The sequence below is a fragment of the Myotis lucifugus genome, unplaced genomic scaffold (assembly GCF_000147115.1).
Source record: "Myotis lucifugus unplaced genomic scaffold, Myoluc2.0 scaffold_159, whole genome shotgun sequence".
NCBI lineage: Eukaryota > Metazoa > Chordata > Mammalia > Chiroptera > Vespertilionidae > Myotis > Myotis lucifugus.
The window spans coordinates 2,026,774-2,054,687 of NW_005871207.1; the positions used below are offsets into that span (position 1 = coordinate 2,026,774).

The 27,914-nt window shown below is 40.2% G+C and overlaps 1 pseudogene; it reads left to right on the plus strand.

The window, feature by feature from the left end:
* LOC102419623 overlaps positions 1-6,179 on the plus strand; it is a 79,496-nt pseudogene extending 73,317 nt beyond the window's left edge.
* The last annotated feature ends 21,735 nt before the right edge of the window (positions 6,180-27,914 follow it).

Consider the following 27,914-nt stretch of genomic DNA (forward strand, 5'->3'; position numbering starts at 1 on the left):
TAAGCTCCCGACCCCAGGCTTGCTCTTTTATTTAACTGCCCTGATGGTTCATGCTGCAGTTTTATTTCTCTTTATCTTAATACTAAGGTCCCTTTGGTTCTTTATTTCAGAGCAGCCTGAATGATAGCTACAAAAATAAAGTTATTTATGGCATAACTTTTAAAAACTTATTATATTATTTAGGCTGTGCTTTTACAAGACTAACAGACTGAATCTATATATATAAAAGGCTCAGTATCTGTCCTTCCCTCTGACCGGTAGCTATGACAGGCACTGACCATCAGGGGAGCAGATGCTCAACACAGGAGCTGCCATGATGCACACTGGCCATTTAAAAATAAATGGCACCACAGACCTGGTGCCAACAAACCAACACTCGGCTTCCCCCAAGTGGGACACAGGCCCTGCCACTACCCTGGAGTGACACCCCACCAAATCACAGCCAATGCTGCCAAGACCTCATGGCACAAAATGTGGACCACAGCCAAGCCCAGTCCAGAAACAGTTGCTATGGGCACCTGGTAATGATGTCATGTAGTAACTCCCAGCTTCCTCTCCCTAGTCTAGTGACTAGCCTCCTTGGAGTTTCTTCACCCTAGGAATATGACTTTCTTTATAGCCAGATGCAAACATTTTACAGTTTAACCAAATGTTTGTGAAGCGGTTTCCCATGCTTCATCTCACTTGATCCTCACAGATGTCCTGGAGTAGGTAGATAGGAGACTTGGTAGAATTCTATTTTCTTTTCATTAGCAAGACAATGGAGATTTAGAAAGTTTAGAAACTTGATTCGACTGAAAAGAAGTAAGAAGTTTTGGAACTTGAAAATGACTTCAGGTTTTCTCACTGTGCAGAATATAGTAAAACACTGCTGCAGCTAAATATTTTACCCTATGTTCTCCCTGCGTGATCTACAATAAAAATCTGCTTTCTGTTGATATTTACTGCTGTGTTGCTGACAATTACCTGAAAGAGAAGTTGGGGTGTTTCACTGGGCTGGAAAAGTTTAGCTAAATCAGAAAGCAGGTCTAATTAAACAAGTTTATACACACACACACACACACACACACACACACACACACTAGAGGCCCAGTGCACAAAAATGTGTGCACTGGCCAGGGGGGGGTCCCTCAGCCCAGCCTGTGCCCTCTCGGTCTGGGACCCCTCGGGGGATGACCACTTGCTGGCTTAGGCCCACTCCCTGGGGGATTAGGCCTAAGCTGGCAATCAGACATCCCTCTAGGAGCCTGGGAGCCCTTGGGGGATGTCCACTTGCCAGCGGGGAGCAGGACTAAGCTGCAGTCGGACATCCTTAGCGCTGCTGAGGAGGCGGGAAAGTTTCCCGCCACACCGCTGTGCTGGCAGCCATCAGCCTGGCTTGTGGCTGAGCAGAGCTCACCCTGTGGGAGTGCACTGACCACCAGGGGGCAGCTCCTGCATTGAGCATCTGCCCCCTTGTGGTCAGTGTGTGTCATAGTGACTAGTCATTCCCAGTGGTTCTGCTGTTAGGGTCAGTTTGCATATTAGTCTTTTATTACATAGAATAGAGGCCTGGTGCACGGGTGGGGGCCGGCTGGTTTGCCCTGAAGGGTGTCCAAGATCAGGGTGGGGGTCCCGCTGGTGTGCCTGGCCAGCCTGGGTGAGGGGCTGATGGCTGTTTGCAGGCTGGTCACACCCCCTTCAGGGTGGGGGTCCCCACTCGGGTGCCTGGCCAGTCTGGGTGAGGGGCTGAGGGCTGTTTTCAGGCTGGCCACACCCCCCCCCCTCGGCGACGGAAGCTCCCAGCCTCTCCTTTTTTTATTTATTTTTTATTCTGGAATTTATTTACCTTCTATAATTGAAACTTTCTTGCTTTGAGTGGCGCTCAGAGCCGCTGCGTCAGGCAGGAAGTTGGCTTCCTCCATCATTGGGGCAACCAAGCCTCCTGCTCGCTCCAGCTCCGTGGCTGCCGGCCACCATCTTGGTTGGGTTAATTTGCATATTGTTGCTCTGATTGGCTGGTGGGCGTGGCTTAAGGTGTAGTGAAGGTATGCTCAATTTGCATGTTTGTCTTTTATTAGTGTAGATATATATATATATATATATATATATATATATGGCTAAGTGGACTCACACATGCCAATACATAGTAAGCTCTCACTGGCACCAATCACATGCATGTGTTTTGACCTGTCATTGTTGATCATGAATTTGGTTGAGACTTCTATCATAGAGAAAGGCGAATAGTGATATTAAAATATTTCTTCTAATTAATTTCCTTTCAATGTACATGAATCTGTGCACCAGGACACTAGTAAGAAATAAAAGGAATGATTTAATCTGGTCAACCTCCTTCTTTCTTATGAGATTATCACCCATGATATAATTATTTGAACAATTCAATCAACATCTCTTTAAGGAGCATCTACCACTGTGCTAGGTATCAGAATAAGGGGATCGGAGGGAGGCAGAGAATTAAATGTCCACTCAGCTTATCTAGCCTGGAAAATTCACAAGTGCATGTAATTCAAGGCAACATATGTTATAGTTCGTTTATGGGAACACCTACTGGAATAGTATTTTTGACATATAATTGGGTTATATTTTATTACAATTAACAACACTACTAAAAATTGCTACCATTTATTAAGAAACCTATGAAATGAAATGTAACTTTACAATGACTTCACACTTAAATCTCAAAAACTATGAAATAAGAAGTTTTATCACATTTTACAGATGGGTAAGTAGGGCTAGGACAGTCGTCAGCAAACTCATTAGTCTAACAGAGCCAAATATCAACAGTACAATGATTGAAATTTCTTTTGAGAGCCAAATTTTTTAAAATTAAACTATATAGATAGGTACATTGTTATTAACTTAATTAGGACACTCCTAAGGCTTAGGAAGAGCCACACTCAAGTGGCCAAAGAGCTGCATGTGGCTTGAGAGCTGCAGTTTGCCAACCACGGGGCTAAGAGATTTCTGTGAGCTAAGACCTATTAGAATCAAGACAATACAGGCCTCATTATTTCACAACTAGAAAGTGATAGAACTGGGATTTGAGTTTCATTTGTCCTCTCTGGCACTTATTTTGTGTGTGTGTGTTTTTTTTCCTCAAGTTAAAGTAAAGTTGAAAGAATTGAATGGACCTGCCTCAATTATAATCTCCCAAGATGACTGTTAATAATTTATATTCCAGCTTCCCAGATAACTTTGGGAAACCTTCAAAAATCAAACAAGTAGAACATAAAGAATAATATCTCAATTTGAAAGAGTTGTCTAAGTCATTTAAAGATCAATTAAAATAGTAATTATCACTGTTTCTTTATCATTAGGGTTTGTGAATAAGTTGATGATTATGATTAATTCTGAATTTTGGGTTAGGTAAAGAATCATGAACACTAATATTTGAACTTTCTAGTTGGAGTCATGAAAGAAAAACCATGGTTGATACTGGTGACTGCAGAATGACAATTGTCCTTATTGTTTGTCAGTTAAGATTTTTTAAGACAATTAGTTAGGATTTTATAAAAAGGCATATTAGAGCCAAATAATACAGTTTTCCCAAAGTCATCTAAGAGTGGAGACATATTCATTGAATGCCACTTAACTACTCTGTAACAAATATTATATTGTTATAAATACCATCTCAGAAGTAAGAAATATTAACTTTTATCCATGATGCTCTGTATCAAAGCATCATAGGCCAGTACGAAGGTTGAAAGTAAAAGTAAGCAATGGTGAGCACTGGAAATGCTCCACCTGGTAGAATAGCATGGTGAAGACAGCCACTGAGCCCACATCCTGGGAGTTGCAGAAAGGCTTTCATACCAATGATGGGCTGTCTCTGGCCCTGATTAGTTTTACCATTTAGGCCGTTGCCGAAATTGTGTGGTCCTGCCTCCCTGTGCCCAATGAACTGTCTAACACAGACTTTTTATTTAAGCAACTTTATTTAACAAACACTGAAATTAATGTTTCATACAAACTAAAATTTATTAATGTAACATCTATGAAAATTTTATTTCAAGGATAAAAATTTGTCATATTAAAAATATAAAGCTTAGGTTACAGGGAAGATCATATATATAAATATCACATATATGATTCCTGAGAAGATTTGGTCAATGTATATTGTTTTATTTTTATATATCTATAGTAATACCAATCTACACATAGATTTTTAAGCCTTGCTAATTTTCTAGAACTAGCAAGAAATATTGATTTTAATCAACCAGCTAAGCTATTCAAAATACTGTTTTAAGGAGAAAAATTGCACAGAAGCAATTTATTGCTTTTAAATGCAATTAACCAATAATGTAAAATTTTATTATTCAGTTACAATCGTAAATTCACAGAGTAAACCAGCCAAAGAAAATTGAAATTTTAAAGTAATTATAAGTGATGTAAACTTAACAATTGTTTATAATGTAGAAAAAAATGTGTTAAACATTTGAATTATCTATCCTATATAATAAAAGCCCAGCCGCCGAACAGCGGAATGATCAGAACAACTGGTGGACCAGTTGCTCTGAAGTGCACTGACCACCAGGGGGCAGACACTCAATGCAGGACCTGCCCCCTGGTGGTCATTGCGCACCCACATCAGGAGCACGGGTCCTGACCGACCCTGTCAGGAGGCCCACCAGCCCCGTGGCAGCCACTCACTCCCTCAGTAGACCTGCAGGTTCAATCTCCAGAGAATGGGCCAGGCACCAACAGACCAGTGCCGCTGGCACAATCCCGACAGCACTGATGGCCTCCTGGAACTCGGCCTTGGGCACCTCGGCTGCTTCCCCTCCCTAGATGCTCCACAAGGAAGAAAGGATATAAAAGCATCTGCCAGCAGTGCCAGGGGCGACCAGTAAAGAAACAAAAACCGACGACGAAGAGAATGCTGCAGTCAATGTCCAGAATCCGGCTCAGGAGAACGGAGAGAAGGGAGAATTCCATAAGTTGGCCAATGCCAATATATTTCTGAGTGACTGCCTAGCCCTAGCGTGTGACAGTGGTGTGACTGCAGAGGAAGGAGTCCAAGTTTCTCAACAGAACACCAACGACTTCTTCCGTGTTCTGAACCTTAATATGAAATGTGATACCTCACAGCACAAGGTGCTGGCAGTGTCCATGTGTCCTTAGTCCTGCCTTATTTTGCTGCTAAATTCAGCCTCAGTGTCACTGATGCATCTAGAAGGCTCTGCAGCTTCCTCAAAAGCCTAGGGGCGCACTGTCTTTGACATGAAGATAACCTTGGACTTCAGCATCCTGGAGAGTCAGAAGGAATTTGTGCATCGGTACTGCCGGCACCGTGAGGAAGAACCCCGGCTACCCATGCTGACCTCCGCCTGCCCCGGCTGGGTCCGATATGCAGAGCGCGTGGTGGGTCACCCCATCACCCCCCACCTCTGCACGGCCAAGTCTCCCCAGCAGATCATGGGCTGTCTGGTGAAGGATTACTTTACCAGACCACAGAACCTTAACAAGATTTTCCACATCATCGTGGCCCCGTGTTATGACAAGAAACTGGAGGCCCTTTGAGAAGATGTTCCCACAGCTTCACAGAGTTCCCAGGGTGCTGACTGCATGTTAGCCTCAGGTGAAATTGTCCAGACAATGGAGCAAAGTGACCTCTCTGTGAACGCCACCGCCGTGGACACTCTGTTTGGAGACGTGAAGGAAGAGGAGGTGAGGCTCCACGAGGGTGCCAGCTCCGACAGGTACCTGGCGCACATCTTCAGGCACATGGCCAAGGAGCTGTTCAACAAGGACGTGGGGGTGCTCACCTACCGCACCCTGAGGAACAAAGACTTCCAGGTGGTCACCCTTGAAAGGGACGGAGAGGTTCTGCTACGCTTTGCGGTTGCTTACGGCTTTCGGAACATCCAGAACGTGGTCCTGAAGCTGTAGAGGGGCAAGTTCCCCTGCCACTTCGTGGAGGTCCTGGCCTGTGCCAGGCATGCCTAAGCATCAGGGGCCAGGCCCAGGTGGATGATGGGTGTGAAGACAGGGCACCGCTGCTGCAGATGGAAGGCATCTATGCTGCCATCCTGGTGTGGCCCCCGGAGACCAGTGCCCACGTGCAGGAGCTGTACCAGGAGTGGCTGCGGGGCGGGCGGGGGGCGGGCAGGGCAGCCAGCCAGCAGCCAGGACTTCAAGTGGTAAAGATCCAGCTGATGCCTGGCCTGCAGGCCGCCTGAGGAGGGGTGTCAGACACATGAAGGAAAGGCTTAGCATCTCTGTCATCGCTTTGGTTTTCAGAATTCCCTGCTCCCCATCTGTCGGCTTCCTCCCTGAGGGGCGCTGTCGTTATCACATGGGTGCAACTGGAATATTGTATCTCGAGAAGATTGCCCCAATGTACGTATCCATTTATCCAATGATGAAAAAATCCCAAAGAACAAGAATGGAGACAGACTACTGTCCTTTAGGCTGAGACGGTTCTGTCCACGCACCTCAGAGAGATTGGATGAGGAAATGGCCCGGGTTGGCCCTGACTTTACCCACTTATGTTACTCTTGAAGGAGTCTTTGCCACAATGTGAATAAACTACTACCTTTTGGAATAGGGGATCATACAAAAGTCTGCATTCCCAACTTTTCTTAAAACAGATCTATGTTCTGCAGCTGTGGCCACCGTCCTGAGATCAGGTCCTGTCCACCAGGTCCTGTCACTGGGAGTCAAGGGGCATTGGAGTGGAGGGTCCCCCCGCCCCATGCCCTTTCACATTCAGGGATTGAGCTGAACTCACTTTGGGGGAGGCCTGGCAAGGGTGACAGGTGTCACAGATGGAAGGATGGAGAAAGGAGAGGCGGATGCCCTGCTCAGTCCCTCCCTGTGTGTGGTCAGGCAGATGAAGGCCGACCAGCCCGCCCCACAATTGGGTGAGATAGCGTCCTCTGTGTCCACCTCTCACCCCGTTGACCCGGCCACTCCCCTCACCTCCGGGAAGCCCTCTGCCTTCCACTACAGCCTGCTCTGCCCTCACATGCTGCTCGCCCTCAATGAGAAGGAAGAGGGCAGTTGGCCCACAGACAACTACACAGAAAGATACACAGCCATCACAGAGCCTAGAACCACATGCATGTTAAGGCCATCCTATGAAGTGAGGCCTGTGGCCGGCCTGGTGTTGGTTTTCAGAGCACTTGGATTTTGTTACCATGTGGGTGACATTCTTCTTGAGCCCCTCAGCCTGTTAGATTTCCCTCATTCATGTGTTATTGTACCTGTACATCCATCTGGGTTGATAACTGGGACATTGTATGAAATTACCTATTTTCTGCTTTCAATCTATTTACAGTGGGGTTTCATCCTCTGTGGTAATGAAGATCCATTTCTGATTATGGAACAGTTGAAGTGTCAAAAGAAAGAAAGAAAGGAAGAAAGAAAGAAAGAAAGAAAGAAAGAAAGAAAGAAAGAAAGAAAGAAAGAAAGAAAGAAAAAGAAAGAAAGAAAGAAAGAAAGAAAGAAAGAAAGAAAGAAAGAAAGAAAGAAAGAAAGAAAGAAAGAAAGAAAGAAAGAAAAGCGGCTGCCCAGTGGCTTCTGAAAACTGGCAGGAACATCTGTGGGATGGATCCGGATCCCAGGCCAGCAAGGATATCCCACTGCCCGCCCAGAGAGCTGATCGGGTCCTGGCTACCCCCCACCCCTCTTAGGACTCTACTTGTGCATGAATTTGTGCACCAGCCCTCTAGAGTGTGTGTGTGTGTGTGTGTGTGTGTGTGTGTGTATGATAAAGTGTCCATCTGTCCTACTGGTAGCCATGACGCACATTGACCACCAGGGGCAGACACTCAATGCAGGAGCTGCCATGATGCATACTGGCCATCTATATATATAAAAGCCTAAGCGACTGTCACAACCAAAACAACCGAACAGACGACCGAACAGGCTGCATGGGGAGACCAGGCCGGCAGGGGGGTTGTGAGGGATGACCAAACAACTGAGCAGCAAGCTGCATGGGGCAACTAGGCCAACGGGGGGGGGGGGGGTGCGGTTAGGGGTGACCAGGCCAGCAGAGCGGGGCAGTGATGGGCAACCAGGCTGGTGGGGGGGCAGTTGGTGGCGACCAGGCCGGTGGTGGTGGGGGGCAGTTGGGGGTGACCAGGCAGGCAGGCAGGTGAACAGTTGGGATCCAGTGGTCCCAGATTGTGAGAGGGATGTCTGACTGCCGGTTTAGGCCCAATCCCACAGTCAGATATTCCCCAAGGGGTCCCGGATTGGAGAGGATGCAGGCTGGGCTCAGGGGACCCCCCCGCCATGCATGAATTTTGTGCACCAGGCCTCTAGCTTAAAAATAAACAGCACCATGGACCTGGTACTGACAAACCAACACTCAGCTTCCCCAAAGTGGGACACAGGCCCTGCCACCACCCCAAAGTGACACCTCACCAAATTGCAGCCAACACAGCCAAGACCCCATGGCACAAAATGCGGCCCACAGCCCAGCCCAGCCCAGAAACGGTGGCTATGGGTTCCTGGTAATGACATCATGTAGCAACACCCAGCTTCCTCTCCCTAGCGACTAGCATCCTTGGAGTTTCTTCAGCCCAGGAACTCGACTTGCTTTATAGTCAGGTGCAAATATTTTTCAATTTAACCAAATGTTTGTGAAAAGTTTTATCATGTCTCATCTAATTTGATCCTCACAGAAGTCCTGGAGTAAGTAGATAGGAGACTTGATAGAATCCTATTTTCTTTTCATTAGCAAGATGCAAATAGCAATATTAAAATATTTCTTCTAATTAATTTCCTTTCAATGTGCATGAATCCGTGAAAGGGGACACTAGTTTTATATGTTAAAATAAATGTAAACTTTCATAACTATTTGCATTAAAATTATCAATCTACCAATATAGTATAAGATAAAATTGTATATTAAAAAAATAATGGTATTAAAATGATTAAAATAATATTCAATTATTTTATAAAATGTTATATATTCCACATTTACCAATTCTTGAAGAATATATAACAGGTTATAAATATGGTTTTATTATTTTTAGGGAATGTAATTAGTGACAGGAGAAAAATTTTATTTGAAACTAAATCTTAGCCACGAGTTTTAGAAATGTTTCACTAAAACTGATATTTTCAGACATGCCATAAGAATTAGTTTCAATATCCAGATATGTGTGAAGCTTTTGAAATTTTAAATATTTGCAAATTGAAAGGAACACAAGCTGCAGGGTATAAATAAGAAACTTGTACTTCATCTCCAGAGCATAAATTGCTTCTTTTTATGTATGTGGTATATAGATCATGGGTCAGATGAAAATTTAAGGAAATATGTACATTGCTAAATGTCTTCATAGCTGCTAAAAACAAACAAATGAAAAACACAAAAGGAATTGTATAAATTATCTGCATGCAATACACTAGAATGAAAAAATAATGCCACAATGGAAACTTTCAGGATTACAAAACTATTCTGCTCATAAGGAAAAATCCCAATCTCACTGTAGCAAAACCACCACACACACACACACACACACACACACACACACACACACACATACACACACACACACTCATACACATTCACACATACACATACACACACGCAGCAAACTCTCGGGTCCCCACAGATCTCTCTGCTTCAAACTTGTGAGCAGAGTCCTTTTGGACTGATGGCTGCACACTGAGGAAATACCATGTACTCTGATATTATCTGGTTGGCAGAGGTTTTTATTGCTGTAAAATTATAGGAAGGAACCAACGAGCAAGTAAACCTCAGAACAGGGGTGCTGCCTTCAGTTTTCTCCTAACTCAGCCCTGACATTAGTTGAGATTATAATTATTTTGCAATAAATACTAGTACAGCTTCCTACAGTTAAATAAAATCAAACAAAGAAAGAAGCAAATCCAGCTTTCTGAGTTGTTAGCTAAATTTCTGCAGGTTTTCTTTTTTCTTTCCCAAACAAGAATTATATTTCTTTTTGAAGTGATTTATGTTGTTGAAGTGACTGATTATAGGAAATGAAGTTTTACTTTCTTTTCTTTCAATGGCATTTTTTAAAAGGAATAATGATTTTTTAAAATTCACATGCTTGCTTGAGAGGAATATTTTCAAGAGCAATTTCACTTCTCTTATTTTTTAATTTAATTTCTCACTATAATTAGCAAGTGATAAGTATACATCTGCCAGTATAATATATAATCAGGGTAGTCATATACATGGGACCAGAAGCCTCCCTTATAAAAAATAGAGATGATTTTTTTGAGTTTCCATAAAAAGATTCCTTTTCTGTTAATTCCCTGCTATACTAAACTTAGTAGTTGAGCTGTGCATCATTCTCTCATTCTCTGTTTAGTCTAACTTATTTCCAAAAATTCTTAAAGTATTTCAAATTTATTAGTACTAGAAATATAGTTCTCAGCAGAACGCAAGCAGAAGGTTGCCTTTACCTTTCTATGGACAGTAATGTATATAACTTATTGCTAGTAGGTATATAAATTCCAAGTCCTAAGTATTTGCTTCTATCAGTTACATTTCCTGTATTCTGTTTTAGACTATTAAAATCAATTTTAAAATAAGTGTATATGTATATGGATTTATTGTATTCTGTTTTAGACTACTAAAATCAATTTAAAAATAAATGTATTATATATGGATTTATATTAACTGCTATCCATATTTTCTACTTATTTCAACTATGATCCTAAGAACTTAAGAAATGTGCAGTTGAATATATCTATACCAGTGATGGCGAACCTTTTGAGCTCGCCGTGTCAGCATTTTGAAAAACCTTAACTTAACTCTGGTGCCGTGTCACATATAGAAATTTTTTGATATTTGCAACCATAGTAAAACAAAGATTTATATTTTTGATATTTATTTTATATATTTAAATGCCATTTCACAAAGAAAAATCAACCCAAAAAAATGAGTTCGCGTGTCACCTCTGACACGCGTGTCATAGGTTCGCCATCACTGATCTATACTAATAAAAGGGTAATATACTAATTAGAGTGGACATCTTCCAGACGACCGTCCGGACGTCCTTCCTGACAAAGCTGGGCTCACGTGCCTGCGGCTGCGGCCCGGCCCTGGAGAAGCCGCCCGTGGTCCCGGGTGAAGAAGCTGCCCTGCCCACGGTCCCGGGGTGAAGCTGCGTGCGGTCCTGGGGCACAAGCTTAGCAAAATCTTGCAGAAGGAGAATTCTGTCTGGGTTTCCTCAAATTCCTTCAGCCCCTCCTCACCCCTCTGTAAAGGCACAGAACAAGTGAGGCACCCTAAATAAAAATCAGAGGTCTCCAGCAACTGATCTGGTGGGCCTCTCTCATCATAGTCATTTGGACTATTTATCTAGGCATCATGACAGAGAAACACAAACTCAAGTCATGATCTCAGCCCTTAAATAATTCACAATCTTATTAGAGCGAGTGGATGATAAAAGCACAGTAATGACATCCGAATGTAAGGCAACAATACAGAGAGGAACAGAGGCAATTGCTAGGATGATTTTCCAACAATTAGTACAAAGAGTATGTGCTGTAAATTAAATTAAAAAAAAATATGTGTGGAAGTAGCTGCTTCATGAGTATGGGATCCCTTCCTAATTTAAAGGAAACTGAGTTCCATGTGAACTGTGTACTATGCTATGATATCTGAGGCTCAGGACAAGGGAGGCCCTAAGTGCACTATGCTTTGATATTTGAGTCATTCTTTATTGTTCAGTGTGATTTATTTCTGCACGCCTCAGTTTTGTAATAGTTAAATTACTAGAATAATACATCTTGCTATAAAATATTACTAGAAGATCAAATGATCAGGTGACATTTATTGTTATTTTCTATAAATGAACACAATCTCTGGTATGCTAAAGTGATAGGTATTATGGAAATATTCAGATAGAGAGACCTACAGGCTTGATTACAAGTGAGATTTACTATCACAACCCAAATTTATTGCTTTAAAAAAAAGCAGGGAGCCAACTAGAAACTGAACCAAATATAAGCCCTTGAAGGGCAAATGTAAATTGAATAAACTTTGCTATCACAAGAGCAACAAGAAATAATTCAGAGGCAAGAATGAGAAGCAGATTGCATCCACTCTAAGTTGCTGCTAAAGGAAATGGTGTACTATGAAAATACTTAATACAGATTGTAAAGAGATTTGTTCAAAGAGGATTTCCTAGGGTAGGTGGTATTTCAGTTAATATTTTTAAATGTGAAGAGGTTAGCTAGATAAGAAAAAGGTGTAGGGGTCATAGATTGGATGGAGAGGGTGCAGGCTGGGCTGAGGGACCCCCCCTCCCCACCCAATACACGAATTTCATGCACCAGGCCTCTAGTATAAGTATAAAAATCTACATATTTTATATAAATAAAATATATCATAAAAAGTAAAATAATACATTCAATAAATATTAGAATACAGTTATTTTAATTTTATTTTAAAAGTTTTTCATTGTTATATTCACAAAAATAAAAGAATTAAGAATTACTGCATTGGTATGTATTTTAATTATTAAACACTGTGGTTTTAATAAATCTTTCTTCAATTTTTTTTATTTATGGTGGTCAACTTGAGTTTAATTTATGGTAATTGGTTTAATATGAACCTGTTTAATTTTTAAAGCAGAGAAACACTAGTAAGAAAATGGTCTGAAATCTAGTTTCAACCTATGATCTATAAACATTAAGCATTTCCTGTCATAAATATGCTAAAAGTGATTTCTGAGCTCCTTTCCAGTTCTGAGGCACGATAATTATATTTTACCTAGAGGCCCAATACATGAAATTCATGCAAGAGTAGGCCTTCCTTCCCCTGGCTGCCGGCACTGGCTTCCCTCTGGCACTCAGGACCCAGGCTTCCCTCACAGCTCCAGCTTCATCCAGAAGGTCATCTGGAAGGATGTCTGGTCTAACTAGTCTATTACGCTTTTATTATTATAGATTATGAAAATGAACTTAACTACATTAATATAGAACTGTAGATGTTAATATAAGTAAAAGCACCAAAAAAATGGGCAAAATAACACTAAAATTTCCTGACTACTACACAAACCCCTGAGACTTTTAATATTTTTTATTCCTTCAAAATTATATGAGGGTGGTGGTGGGGGGTGAAGGGACTCCAAAAAGGAAGGTGAAGGGATTAGCTAAAGAACATATATGCATAGCCCATGGACACGGACTATAGAGTGGGGAGTGCCAAGGGACCAAGGGATGGGGGTCGGGGGAGAGAAGGGGGCTGAGGAGTGGAGATGGGCAAAGGGAATGGAAAATAGGGGACATCTGCAATAGTGTAAAAAATAGAAAAATGAAAAAATATATTTATGTGAATAAGCATGTCAACATGGAATTTTACTATCTTATATGTATTGATATTTATTTGTCACTTTATAGGAAAGATAAAACAATGCATTTCTAAATTGAAAGAGGGTTTAAAAATAAACAGAAGAGTGGTAATCATCTTATGTTGAACGCCTATAGAAGTAAAGGGAAACAGCATCCATGCCTCTACAATTAATGTATTTTGTATTTACTTTATCCTAAGGCCTGGGCTCTGCCAGTTTCTTTGTAACTTGGCCTCCCAGAGAAGGTTATCTTGATATTAGAGTTGATAATATCATAGCTGATGCTACCCAATGCTGTATAATATTCTTCATTTTGTGAGTGACTCAGAGCTATGTGGTGGCTATAATTTTAAACAACCTTCTTAAATATATATATTCCATATATGCTTTGAAACATAAATGCAGAAATGAACCTGTAACCTGTAAAAAGACTCTAAGATATTAAGCCAAAGGCTGACACTAAAATAATTTTTCAAAAATTCAAGACCTGCCTGAACACTTTCAGTTAGGATGTTGATATGTTTCAAGGATAAACTAAGGTCATGTTCTAACCTGCACCTCAGAAATGTCTATATGAGCAAAGATTTCTAGTAAATCCTAAGAACAGAAAGTTTTTTATTTCCCAATCTGGGAAGTACTTCCATCGAAGCAGAACTAATAAATGCAGGAGAAAAATGTATAAAAATTGCAGTTTGGTACTTTATCTAGCTGACCTGAGATAAAGGGTCAATATGATATCAAGTTCAAGATTGAGCTAAAGATAAGAAGATGAGTAGTTAAAATTTATCTAGAATCAGTGAACTTTGTCAAGTTTTTTGACTTTTTTTTAAGGCTAGAATATTTTTTACCCACTTTCCCTGCACTTAGGAAAGTACTGAAAATCTAACTTGGTGAGATGTGCAATCTAATATTTTTGTGATATGGTAAATTACTTTATATGTCTATATATCATGTTTTAAGTGGGTTTAAAATGTGATACTATAATAAGAAGAGATACATGATTTGGCCTCTCAACTCATATGTGAGCTGGCTACATAAACTAATCAGTAAAATTAATTCTGCTTTCATAAGTAAAAAAAAAAACTGAAGTCAAAATAAATGGAGAAAAAGACATTTATTATTGAAAACAATTCAGTGGATTTATTCTTCTGATGAAAAGAGGCAATGTATATAAATGTCTGCTTTCAGTATTTTCATGATTCAAAAACTCAGATTCTTCTTTACAGAGAGTTGCTGAAAAGATAGAGACTTGGAGTATTAAGTAAATTGGCTAGTAAGGGACATCAATAGGAGTAATAAAAAAAAATAGGGGGGGGGGAAGAGAAAGGGAGAAAAAGAGAAAAGAGAAAAAGGAAAAGGGAGGGAGGAAGGGAAGAAGACAGCTCAGAAAATAAAAGCCTATAGCAGTGGTTCTCAACCTTCCTAATGCTGCGACCCTTTAATACAGTTCCTCATGTTGTGGTGACCCCCAACCATAAAATTATTTTCGTTGCTACTTCATAACTGTAATTTTGCTACTGTTATGAATTATAATGTACATATCTGATATGCTATATGTGTTTTCCGATGGTCACAACCCACAGGTTGAGAACCGCTGCTATAGAGAATGACAACTGCAGGTTTATACTTCTTAAACCTATTCAAGGGCAAAATCAGGCACAAAAGTCCTTTAATATCAAAGAATGATCCACATTTGATCAGTTTTATTCATGCTTGGGGATAAACTGGGTTTGCTCATGCTTTCATTAATTTACTGATCTATTTAAAATATTTAAAATCTCCTGTGTTTTAAATTATTTAATAGGCCCTGGGGATATCTTGAACAAGATAGAAATAGACCCTCCTTGCATGGAATTGTACAGTCTGTCAGGGTTTATAATCTAGGATTTCATAATCCAAAAATAATAGTCAATGTTTAAAGCATAATACTTTTCCATAGCCTTAAAAATTTTTAATAAGGGCAACTAAGTGGAACTATAAAATGTCTTAAGTTTTATATATCATAAAACCTGAAAGTCTACCTTTAGAAAATAATGTTTAGGTTAATCAAGTTCTTTAGACACTTGATGCATTGTGTTCTTCCAAAGAACTTTCTAAAATATAAATCACTTAGGAAGATATAAGTTAAGGATCATATTTCATTGTGAGTAAAGATTCCTACAAAGGAGACACTCAAACAAAATTAATGATGAATCTGTCACATAATAAATCTGGGACAGACAATCCAGTGCTGGTGAAGTCTCTAGGATTCCAGTAACACCCCAACCTCCTTTTGTCTTTCCTTAGTCTCTGCATGGCATAGAGGAGTACATCTTAAATGGTTACCCCTGAGAGCTGATAGTTGGATGAGGACAAGGCAATCATTTGCTGAAATATGGGAACCTAAAAGTGCATTTTTCTTTTAGGAGTCTCTGGAACTTTGTAGGAAAACACACACACACACACCCCAAGCTGATGTGCCCAATCACTATGCAGTCCTAAGGAGTCTGTAAAAAGTGCTATAGTAAAAGGTGTTTCATTATTATCTTGATAGCAGAAAAAAAAGAGTGAAATACTTCCAAACCAATCATATTAATGACTTTAAGCTATACTTAGCTTATTTTTGTTACTAAATCAAATGTCAAGGAACAAAATGAGAAAGAGGTATGAGGATGAAAGAAGTAGAGTGTGAATACTGTCTGACATAGTTCAAAATGATGAGATTCATTGCAGCTAATATTTTGGGCATCTTTACTGAGCAACAGATTACTCATAAATAATCCAACACTTAGTGTAATATTGGTTACCATCATTTCAGTTAAAAATGCTAAAGGCTTATTAGATAACAGTCTATGTCTTGGATTTGCAGGCAAGAGTCTCTAGAGACAACACATAACACTTGATCTCAGCCAAAAGGCCAAGAGGAAATAGTCATGACACATTGGAAAACATATCCTGGATCCATGGCACTTACTCAATTACCAGGAGATAGATAAAATAACAACAAACCTTAAATGTATACAACTGAAATTTATTTTAATATCTATAGGAGAATAAAAAGTACTATACGAGCTTATGTTTCATTTTTAAACTTTATTTTTTTAGTCTTCTTCAGTGACCCTATGGTTTACTGCGTAGTTAAATAAGCAAGATCTCATTTCTCTCACATTATATTATCATCTTAATAGATAAACTTAGATGTTTCTAATAAAATCAGATTTCTATGTTGTTCTTAATCTAATTTTTAAAGAACTATAATTTTAAAAGTTTTGTGGATTAAAACATGGCATTAATTTTTAGCTCTCTCTCTAGAAACAAAGGTTCATAGATTTCAAAAATATCAGTAGCAAACCTTGATAGGATTTTACTGATTTTTTTACTACAACAAAAGCTTCCTGAATTGCTCAGGAAGAACACCGTCTTCTCCAGCTCCCACATGCAGTGGGCACTGGATGATTTGATTCACTCTCTTTTATAAAAGTATTGTGTGCAGCCCTTTATTTTGGTGAAGGTAGCTGTGCGATGTAAAATGCTACCCTTGAATAGCTTGGGGAACAGAGACAGCACCAGAGCTGGGGCTGAATTGCTCAGGAAGAACACGGTCTTCTCCAGCTCTCACACACAGTGGGCACTGGCTCTGATTTGATTCACTCTAAGTATTTCCAGTTCCTAAGTATACATTTTTCTTTCACTTTTAGAATTTCCATCTACAGGAGAAAACATTATTTCTACTCTTCATACAAGTCTGGCATGCATGTTTAACAACCTCTGACTTTTGTTGATAAGCAGTAAAAATAATATCTATGTGGCAGGTACTATTCAAAACCCTTTATATCTACTGTCTATTTAAATCATTCATCAAGCCGATGAAGTAGGTACATTTATAGTGTAATTATTATCGTCATGTCATAGAGGGGAAACTGAGACACCTAGAGGTTAAGTGACTTACTTTTAATAACTAAAGGATGTGATGTAGCTAGGTAAGCTCTGAAACTTGGAAATATGAATACAGAGCCTGGTTCTTAGCCAATGTGCAATACCACCTCCGTATATCTGCCACATATATATTGTTTTTAGTGCTTATCAACAGAAGCCTTAAAAAAATCAAATCCAGTCCAATTTAGTGAATATTCTGCGTAAGATTTGTTTTTGATATGTTTTTGATTTTTAAAATTTATTTCTTATTGAGAGTATTAACGATGTCTCCTATTTTCCCACTTTGCTTACCTTCACTTGGTTCCCACAATACCTCAGCCCTTCTCCTTCTGCGTAAGTTTTTAATGTACAAAACATCGCTGCAAAGAGTGATGAGGCTTCAAAACTGATTTAGAGAAAGCAATCTCAACTGAAACTAACAATAAAAGGTGTAAGAAGATGAACACTGATAAGATGTAAATGGAGCTATAAGGTAAGGTCTAGTGGTAAAGTATTTTGCAGCCATGTTTGAGAGAAATATCATTTAGGATGAAAAGGTGTATTAAATTTACTAGAAGCAGATTTTGAGTAATAGAATAAGTTCTTGACAAGGACTCATAAGACATACGTTCAAATTTCACCTCTGTCATTCATTTGTGATTTTAGAAATGTTATTTATCCTCTCTAAATCTCAGTTTCTTGTGATATTAGAAACTGATCATATACTACTTTATAGGGTATAATAAGAATTGTTTAATGCATCACTATTTTATGCTAGAAAATGTTATTAAAAGATATTAAAAGTATTATCTTTCAGGCATATTTAATCCATTCTTTTAATTACCACAATAATGTCTGAGTTAAGTATTATCTCTATTTTGCATATGAAGTTGGACCAGAAAGGAGTAATAAGCACAAACAAGAATCAAATAAATATATTTTTATGACAAATTTTCAAGATCTATCCACTAATCAGAGAAGTCAGAGAAGGCGTTTCATATACCATCCTACATTTCCACATTTCAAAAAAAAATTCTATTTTTATCTAGTTTCAGAGATAATTTTTTTACATAGCCATAATAAACTGTGGATTTTTTTCTATCTATACTTCTCAATAAAATAGCCATCCATATCAATTTATTTTTTTCCTCTTTTAAAAATGGTTCATTAAAATGTGTTCATTTGAGATTATTAAAGTTTGGTTCTGCTAATATTTTTATGAATGCTTCTTTTTTAAATGACAATATAAAAGAAGAGCTTTCATGAATCAACAATGCAAATATTTCCTTAATTATAACATCCAACCAATTACAAAAATGTTGGAGTGTAGAATGATCACATAGACAGCAACACTTCATAACCCAGCTGTTTCCTACTACTGCTAGATGAAGCAAGTGGATTAGCCTACTGTAAACATTGGATCATCCCTGTCTTCACTGGGGAAGGTAAGTCTTACACTTCCCAGTGGATGAGATTGGAAAGGCATTGCAAAGAAGCTTAAACACATGTTTTCAAAAATTTGAAAAATTTGTCGGGATCATTGGTTCATTAAGCAGCGTGGGAACATCAGATGTTCTAACACTAATTACTAGTACATGTAAGTCCCTGATGATGATAGATGGGTGATCTTCCTTACTGTGGTTTTGCCAAACTGATTGTTTCTAAAATTATGCCAGTTTACCTGCCTCTAATAACAAATACACATTTTTCTTTTTGATTTACATGTTCAGACCTCACCATGACTAACAACCTTCCAGGTCTTAAAACAAAATAAAGCAATATACAATATATTTTTCCAATTTGATCAGAAAAATAACAACACAAATGTTTTTTCATAATGTTGGTCCTCACTCTGACAACCAGAAAAGACCTCTTCTGTTAGAGAAGTTATATAATACACTAGTGGCCTGGTGCATGAAATTTGCGCATGGGGGGATGGGAGTTTCCTTCAGCCTAGCCTGCACCCTCTCCAACTGGGGACCCCTCAGGGGATGTCTGACTTCAGTTCCTGTGGGATCAGGCCTAAACCGATAGTCAGACATCCCTCTCGCAATCTGGGACCACTGGCTCCTAACTGCTCACCTGCCTGTCTGCCTGATCACCCCTAACTGTCTCTGCCTGCCTGCCTGATCGTCTCTAACTGCCCTCCCCTGCTGGCCTGATCTCACCCCCAACTGCCTCTGCCTGCTTGATCGCCCCTAACTGCCCACCCTTGCTGGCCTAGTTGCCCCCAACTGCCCTCCCCTGCTGACCTGATCTTGCCCCAAATGGCCCTCCCCTGATGGCCTTATCTCACCCCTAACTGCCCTGGTTGCCCCAATTGCCCTCCCCTGCCAGCCTGATATCTCCCCCAATGGCCCTCCCCTGCCGGCCTGATAACCCCTAACTGCCTCTGCCTGCCGGCCTGATCACCCCTAACTGCCTCTGCCTGCCTCATTGCCCCTCCAATGGACCTCTCCTGCTGGCCTGATCTTACCTCTAACTTCCTTCCCGGCCTGATATCTTCCCCAATGGCCCTCTCCTGCCGGCCTGATCTCACCCCTAACTTCCCTCCCCTGCCGGCCTGATCACCCCTAACTGCCTCTGCCTGCCTCATTGCCCCTAACTGCCCTCCCCTGCCGGCCTGATCTCACCCACAACTGCCCTCCCCTGCTGGCCTGATCACTCCTTACAGCCTTTGTCTCGGCCCCCACCACCATGGCTTTGTCCGGAAGTCAGACATCCAGAAGATGGCTGGTCGACCCAGTCTAATTAGCATATTAGCCTTTTATTAGTATAGATAGATTATATAAGATAGGATTGCTTAAATGGGGGGAAAAGCCTTTTTCATCAGGAGGAGATGCTCTTGGCCAGTGGTTCTAACCTTCTGGCCCTTTAAATACAGTTTCTCATGTTGTGACCCAACCATAAAATTATTTCCGTTGCTACTTCATAACTGTAATGTTGCTACTGTTATGAATCATAATGTAAATATCTGATATGCAGGATGGTCTTAGGCGACCCCTGTGAAAGGTTTGTTTGACCGCCAAAGGGGTCGCGACCCACAGGTTGAGAACTGCTGCTCTTGGCAGACAAAACACATAATTCATATATCTGGACTGATAGCCAGCCATATGCACTATACTGCCAAACTGGTCATTAAAAAATTGAACTGCTTTCTTACACCTTACACCAAAAGCTGTTGCCCTTAAAACCCCTCCTCAGCCCCCACCTTAGGTTCTGCCTTAGCAGTTCACCCAGATTAGGTTCTGATTGATCGGTTTCTTGCCAGTCAGCATCAAAAGCTCCACTTCCTAGGCAGCCGTTGGTTCCTCGCACGTCACCCAGATTTGGTTCTGATTGGTCAGTTTCTATGCCAGCCAGTGTCAAAAGCTCCGCCTCCTAGGCAGCCATTGGCTCCTGGCACTTCACCCAAATTAGATTCTGATTGGTCGGTTTCTATGCCAGTCAGTGTCTCCAGGCCTATCCCCGGGCCTGATCAGAGCAGGGGGGCTGATTAGCAGCCCCCACAGAGACCTGGAGAGAAATAGAGGTGTGGCTGCTGAGGAAGCCTGGAGAGAAACAGAGAGGCAACGGCTGATCAACAGCTGCCATGGAGGCTGTGGATCAGACCCTGGCTCTCTCTTTGCAGGCCTCTCTCCAGGCCTGATCTGCAGCCCCCTTGGCAGTCAGTGCTGGGTTGCTGCGCCAGTACCAGCTGCAGTCAGTCCTGGGTTGCCATAGCAACTCAGCACTGACTTTCGGTGTTCAGTCAAGCCTTTGGTCATTGTGGATGTTATGGACCCTGGCTCTTTATTTATATATAGATAATGAGTTTGGGTGCAATGATATGAAGTTTGAAAAGATCACAGAGATGGTTTGATGAGTTTAAATTGGAAAGAGTAAAAAGTCAGCTGGAGAAGAGAAATAATGAAAGTGAAGGGAAGGAAGGAAGGAAGGAGGAGAAAGGTGATAACCTGCAGAGACTGAGTAGTGGGGCTTAGAGAAGAGAGATAGGAAAGAGTACCATGAAGGGAAAAAAGAAAGAGAAATAAACTTTGAAAGCATTGCTTGATGTAATGGATGGGAATATTCCTTTCAAGTGTCATAAGACATACCAGTTAAAATGTAGATCATTTTTTTTAGTTGATTGAAGGTAAGTTTCCATATGCAAGGCAATGTGATGAATAATTTTGGCATGCAAGACAATGAGATATGTTATTTCAACATACTGAATTGAAAGTACCCTGTCTCCCAAAAAAAGAAAAACAAAAATATAAAGAAAAGCTTCCAATAAATATGAATACAGTATTGTCAAAATGACAAGAAAATATTTACATCAGCACTCAATACTTTAACATTTATAACAAATATTCTCTTCTAAGTCTCTTTCTCCCCTTCTTCCCCACGACATTGTATTTAACAATTGCATTTAATGCTAATATTTGGTAGATGTCTAAGTTATATTCTCACTTCTCCTTTGAAGAAGGCCTAGACACAATATAATAAATACAATGTTTCTTCATTTTATTCAAATTAAATTCTGTCTCTGCCTACTCATTTATATTAAGAGTTCTTGAGAATCTCTGAGTCTTTAGATAGATTGGCACCTTGAACAATCTCTCAAGAAAAAGGTGTCCTGGAGGGATGTTGGGGGCTGAGTGGGGTTGGGCAAATGGAGGAGGGATGATGGAGGACATCTATAATAGTGTCAACAATAAAAGAATAAAGAGAAATACAAAGAAAAGAAAGAGGTGACTTGACAGTCAACATTTCTCTTTTGTATTTTCATATTCCTCAAACTGATTTCTTTCACATATAAAATTCCTCCTCTACCATTTTGGGTACACAACCTATATATTCTCTTTTCTCAACCTAGCTAAAGCCTCATTTATAGATTTGGTATTTTTTGTTCCCTTAAGTTACAAAACTTATTCTATTGACATACATTAAAAACATATTCTTGTTCACTAATAATATGCAATATCACCATTCTTCCCAGTCCTCATTCTTACAGAATTCTAAGATCTAGAATAAAATTTTTAAGTGATCATAGAAACTCTACTATCAATCAATAGCTCAGGCAGGGCCCTTTTCACACAGAGCCAACTTATTTCTGAAATCCTAAAACATACAGAATGGGGCAAAGGTATGTTTACAGTTGTGAGTATGCAAAACAAAGAATTTATTCTTGTATTATTATTAATTAACTAGAGGCCCAGTGCATGAATTCGTGCACCAGTGGGTCCCTTGGCCTGGCCTGCGGGATTGGGCCGAAACTGGCTCTCTGACATTCCCCAAGGGGTCCTGGATTGCGAGAGGGTGCAGGCCAGGCTGAGGGACCCCACCAGTGCATGACTGGGGCTGGGAGTGATGCAGGAGGTTGGCCAGCTGGGGAGGGACTGCAGGAGGGCTCCAGGGCGTGTCCAGCCCATCTCGCTCAGTCTCAATTGGCCAGACCCCAGCAGCAAGCTAACCTACTGGTCAGAGCATCTGATCCCTGGTGGTCAGTGCACATCATAGCGACTGGTTGAGCGGCCTTAGCATATCATTGGCATATTATGCTTTGATTGGTTGAACGGACGACCGGACGACTGACACAGCATATTAGGCTTTTATTATATAGGATTGCTGTATTATTTTCCATGCTAACCATTGTAAGCCTACTTTTGCCCCACCTGTATTTGTTCAATGAACTTATGAATTTATATTATGTGTCAAGTTTCAGGGTATAGAGGTAACTATACGGTGGCTCTTATCTATTAAGCACTCATAACCTTGTAGTAAATACACAAATAAGCAAAAATTATACTGTGCAGTTATAAGTAAAAGTGCATTGATAAAAACACAACTATGAGAACAGAGCACAGGGAAGTAATGGCATAGGCAGCAGCAAATTCTACATATAGGCAGTTGACGCTAACCAAAAAATATGTATAGGAAACTATTGGATCCTATAGTTTTGTACAGTTCTGTTAAGCTTATTCTGTATCCAATGTATCCCATTCAACAGAACTATTTCTGTGCCTCATAGCATTTTTAAATGGTGCCGATATTAGAATGTACACATGAGCATTTTATAGTTATTTAATCAAAGGGTGTCTAGGAGTCTTTAAAACATGTTAACAGTAACTTTTTAAAGATGTGGAAATAATTTGAAGGATGCTTAACTGAATACAATTATGGAAAAACTAAAGTATACTTTGCAGACAAATCAAACACCTATAAGTGAAAGAGCTGAAAAATATGTAAATCATAGGTATTAGAATAAAGAATTATAAATTAGAAAGCCAATAGGAAAAGCACTCTAACTTTCACAGCATTCAGGTATTTTCAGTTTTCATCAACTTATGCAACTACTGTATTCAATCAAATTTTCCTCACTTCATTACCTTTAGATAAATATTGAATATACTTTGTCCATACTATCCTATTCTTTACCTTCAGTACTTTTACTAGAGGCCTGGTGCACAAAATTTGTGCATGGGGGAAGAAGGATCCCTTAGCCCGGCCTGCACCCTCTTGCAATCCAGGACCCCTCGGGGGATGTCCAACTGCAGTCCCTGCAGGATCACGGGGGATGTCCGACTGCAGTCCCTGTGGGATCAGGCCTAAACTGGCAGTTGGACATCCCTCTCACAATCTGCCTGATCACCCCTAACCACTCTGCCTGCCTGCCTGCCTGATCACCCCTGACTGCCTCTGCCCTGGCCCCCACCACAGTGGCTTTGTCCAGAAGGACATCCGGAATGATGTCCAGAGTTCGTTCGGCTGTCCAGTCTAATTAGTATATTACGCCTTTATTATTATAAATTGGGTGGTAGATATTATGAATAATGTGGAATATCCAGGCTTTCTGTTTTCCTTAAAAGAGTGTTGACTTTTATTCGGATCAGTATTATTTTACCTGGGAACCATCTTGACCCATAGTTAGTGATGGTTTAAGCTTTCTTTATGTGACAGGTATGGTAAAACTTTTACTTTAGGGCCAGTTTAGCTCCCTATATAAGACAAAAGCTTTTTGGGTATCAATCGACTCTCTTTAGTATTCAGTGAGTTCTCTCCATTCTGGCTAATTAGAATCCTAACAACTCCCAACCCTGTTTTTTCTCTGCAAGTTTTTGACATTATATTTCCCCATTAGTTGCTGTTTGTCTGTTCTTACAGATCATTCCCATATATAGCCACTGACTTAGGCACTCCTCTGCTGATGTGTAGAGAATTTTCCCTGAGTAGTTCTGTTTTATCTACTACACCTCCCTGATAATTTCAGCTTCCTCAGCCTCCCTTAACTCCCATGGTGGTTTTATCATCCCACTAAAACTCATAGTGTTACAGTAGATAGCTATTAGATATTAACAGAAAAGAAAGGAGCCCGACATCTAGTTAAGCTGTGTTAACTAGAAAGGCAGTTTCACAGATACCCCAGGGGACAGCCACATCTTCCACCAAAGGCATGTTAATCCCCAAGCAGGCAGGAAAGTCCAGTTTTCCAATCTCCCCAGGGAACAACCCACCCATTCATCCTGATTACAGGGCGAAGGGATAAGCAACAAGAGGACATTTCCTTTGCTGGGAGCATGCACAGAAGCCAAGTTGGCACAGGGGGGAAGTCCTTCCTACAAAGGACATGTGCAGTAGAAGCCAGTCGAGGAAACAAAATTATGAGTAATACACATATGTTTGGAACAGTGCATATCACATAGGAGGTGCTCAACCAAATTTACTAAAAGACTGAACAAATGAATGGTTCACCCTTCCATTTCTATTTGAAATAAGAACTGAGAGGAGTCTTTCTGAAAAAGCCCAAGGTGAAACTAGAATTCAGTAAAGTGTAACTATTGGAATACATCGAGAAAAATAAAGTGACTCAATTTCATTGCACTTGGCTCCATATTGGTTTCAAGCTACTTCATACTGTTGATAATATTATTTTTAAGCCATGGACAAATGTGATCTTCTGTTTGGCTCTATACCAAACTAATGTTAGCATTTTAATAATTGCTTTCTTTGAAATTGCTTTCTTTTGATCCTGAAGCAGTGGTGCTTACATCACAAGACTGTAAACCACTTAGGAAGTAAAAATGTGCTGCTACAGCTTACACAAGACCCACAGTATGTCTGTGCATTTGTGCAAACAAAGGCCATTTAAATTGTTAATGTAATTTAATTAAATAATTAATTAATCAAGTCATATAATTAATTGTGATTATGGTAAATAGTTTTATAATATTTAATTGATTTAATTAGATTTTAAATGCATTATAATTCAATTTTAATTTATATATAATCTTTGGAAAAATATATTTTTGTGACATTCCTGATAGTTAACGACTGAAGGTTTGTGTCCCTCCTAACTCTCAATGTGATGCTATCTGGAGTTAGGGCCTTTGGGAACTAATTAGTTTGAGACAAGATCATGAGAGTGGGATCCTCATGATGGGAATAGTGCCCTCATAAGAACAGACTATAGAGAGTCTACTTACTTTTTCTCTCTCTCTTTTCCCCTTCTGCCTCCTTTACCCTTTCTCTGATACACCCAGTTAGAGTCTGGAGCAAAGATGATGAATTCAAATTTATAATCATTCCCATAAAAGGAAAATACTCACTAGTCAAATGGCTTTCCCGTCAGGTCACTAGGCATCTTAGAATTTTTGGAAGAGAAGAGTATGATATTACCTTGTTTAAGCCACTGCTACATGTTTTCAAAGAACTTAGCCAACATCTTAACTAATTCTTTCCAAATAATCTATAATGAAATAATATGTAGATAACACAAATGACATTTTTAAAAAGGAAACCAAATATATAAAAATGGACAAAATTTATTGAATTGGTATTTACTACTAAAAGCTGATGGTCTTTTAGATATTTAGGTGCCTAAGAATTTCATAAAATATTATTTTACTAGGATCATGGTGCACAAAATTCGTGCACTCGGGGGGTGTCCCTCAGCCCAGCCTGCATCCTCTCCAATCTGGAACCCCTCGGGGGATGTCCAACTGCCAGCAGTTGGACATCCCTCTCCCAATCCGGGACCGCTGGCTCCTAACTGTTTGCCTGCCTCTCTGCCTGATTGCCCCTAACCGCTTCTGCCTACCAGCCTGATCACCCCCTAACCACTCCCCTGCCAGCCTGATTGATGCCTAACTGCTCCTCTGCTGGCCCGATTGCCCCCAACTGCCCTCCTCTGCCGGCCTGGTCATCCCCAACTGCCCTCCCCTGCAGGCCCAGTTGCCCCAAACTGCCATCCCCTGAAGGCCTAGTGCCCCCCAACTGCCCTCCCCTGCCATCCGATTGCCCCCAACTGCCCTCCCCTGATGGCCCAGTCACTCCTAACTGCCCTCCCCTGCCAGCCTGGTCACCCATAACTGCCCTCCCCTTCAGGCCTGGTCCCCCCCAACTGCCCTCCCCTTCTGGCCCAGTCACCCCTAAGTGTCCTCCCCTGCTGGCCTGATTGCCCACAACTGCCCTCCCCTGCTGGCCATCTTGTGCCCACATGTGGGCAGCCATCTTGTGTGAGGGCATGATGGTCAATTTGCATATTACCTCTTTATTATATAAAATATCACTATGAAATATTCTGTATTTAAATAACATGCATAGTATTTTTACTTTAAATAAATCATTGCTTCATCTATTCATACATCATAGAATTGGGGGAAAGGTGAAATGGTAATCTTACTGAATTATCAAAAGACCCTCTAAAATTAGAAAGAAAAAACAACAACACAAATACATTGTTAGCACCATTTCTCTGAGAGGAATCCTGAATTTTAGCACCTTTGAATAGACATAGTCACAGTCATATATTATCATAAATTTGGGTTAACTTCTCAGCCACAGTTCCTACAAAGGGGCTTCTAGTTAACGCTCAAGCTCTAGAGTTAGAATACCTGAGTTCATATCTAACTAAAATTATGTGGGTAAATTTTTTTTAAATAATAATTTTTTCATTGATTTTAGACAGAGAGGAAGGGAGAGGGAGAGAGAGAAACATTGATGTGAGAGAGAAACATCAATTAGTTGCCTCCTGACTGGGGATGGAACCCAAAACCTGGGTATGTACCCTGATGGGGAATTGAACCAGTGACCTTTTGGTGCATGGAACTATGCCCAATCAACTGAGTTACACAGGCCAGGGCATATGTGCGTAAATTTCTTAATCTGTGCTAGCTTCAATCCCATCATATGTAAAGTAAGTATAATAATGCAACCTAACTCATAAAGTGGCATGAAGATTTAAAAATAATTTAGCACTGTAACTGCCAAACAGTTGGCACTCCATAAAACATTATCATTTGTTGTGATAATGCCAATTTAAAGATGGATATTAAGATTAAATGACAAGATAGAAAATGTATACCTGGATTCCTCTTAATTGCTTCAAGGACAGAAAGTTAATATGGAGTAATTGAAAAGGACTAGATGTAGTTAATAAATTTTCACTTATTCATTTAGTCAGTAACTCAAAATTGGAGAGTGCCTTGGAATAAAGATATAATGAAAATGCATATTTTAAAATATCAAGTCATGTCAAATTACACTTAACATGTGTATTTAAATTTACTGTGCCGTGACATTTTTATTAGCACATGTAACTAATATCCTATAATGATGCTATGAAGCAAAGTGTTATAGAGTATTTGGACTCAATAAAGAATAATTTTTTTTATTTCTAGTGTCATTCAGTATCAAGAGACCTATTAATAGCAGATCATTGATAGACTTAAATGTAACAGCTGTCTGAATGTTATT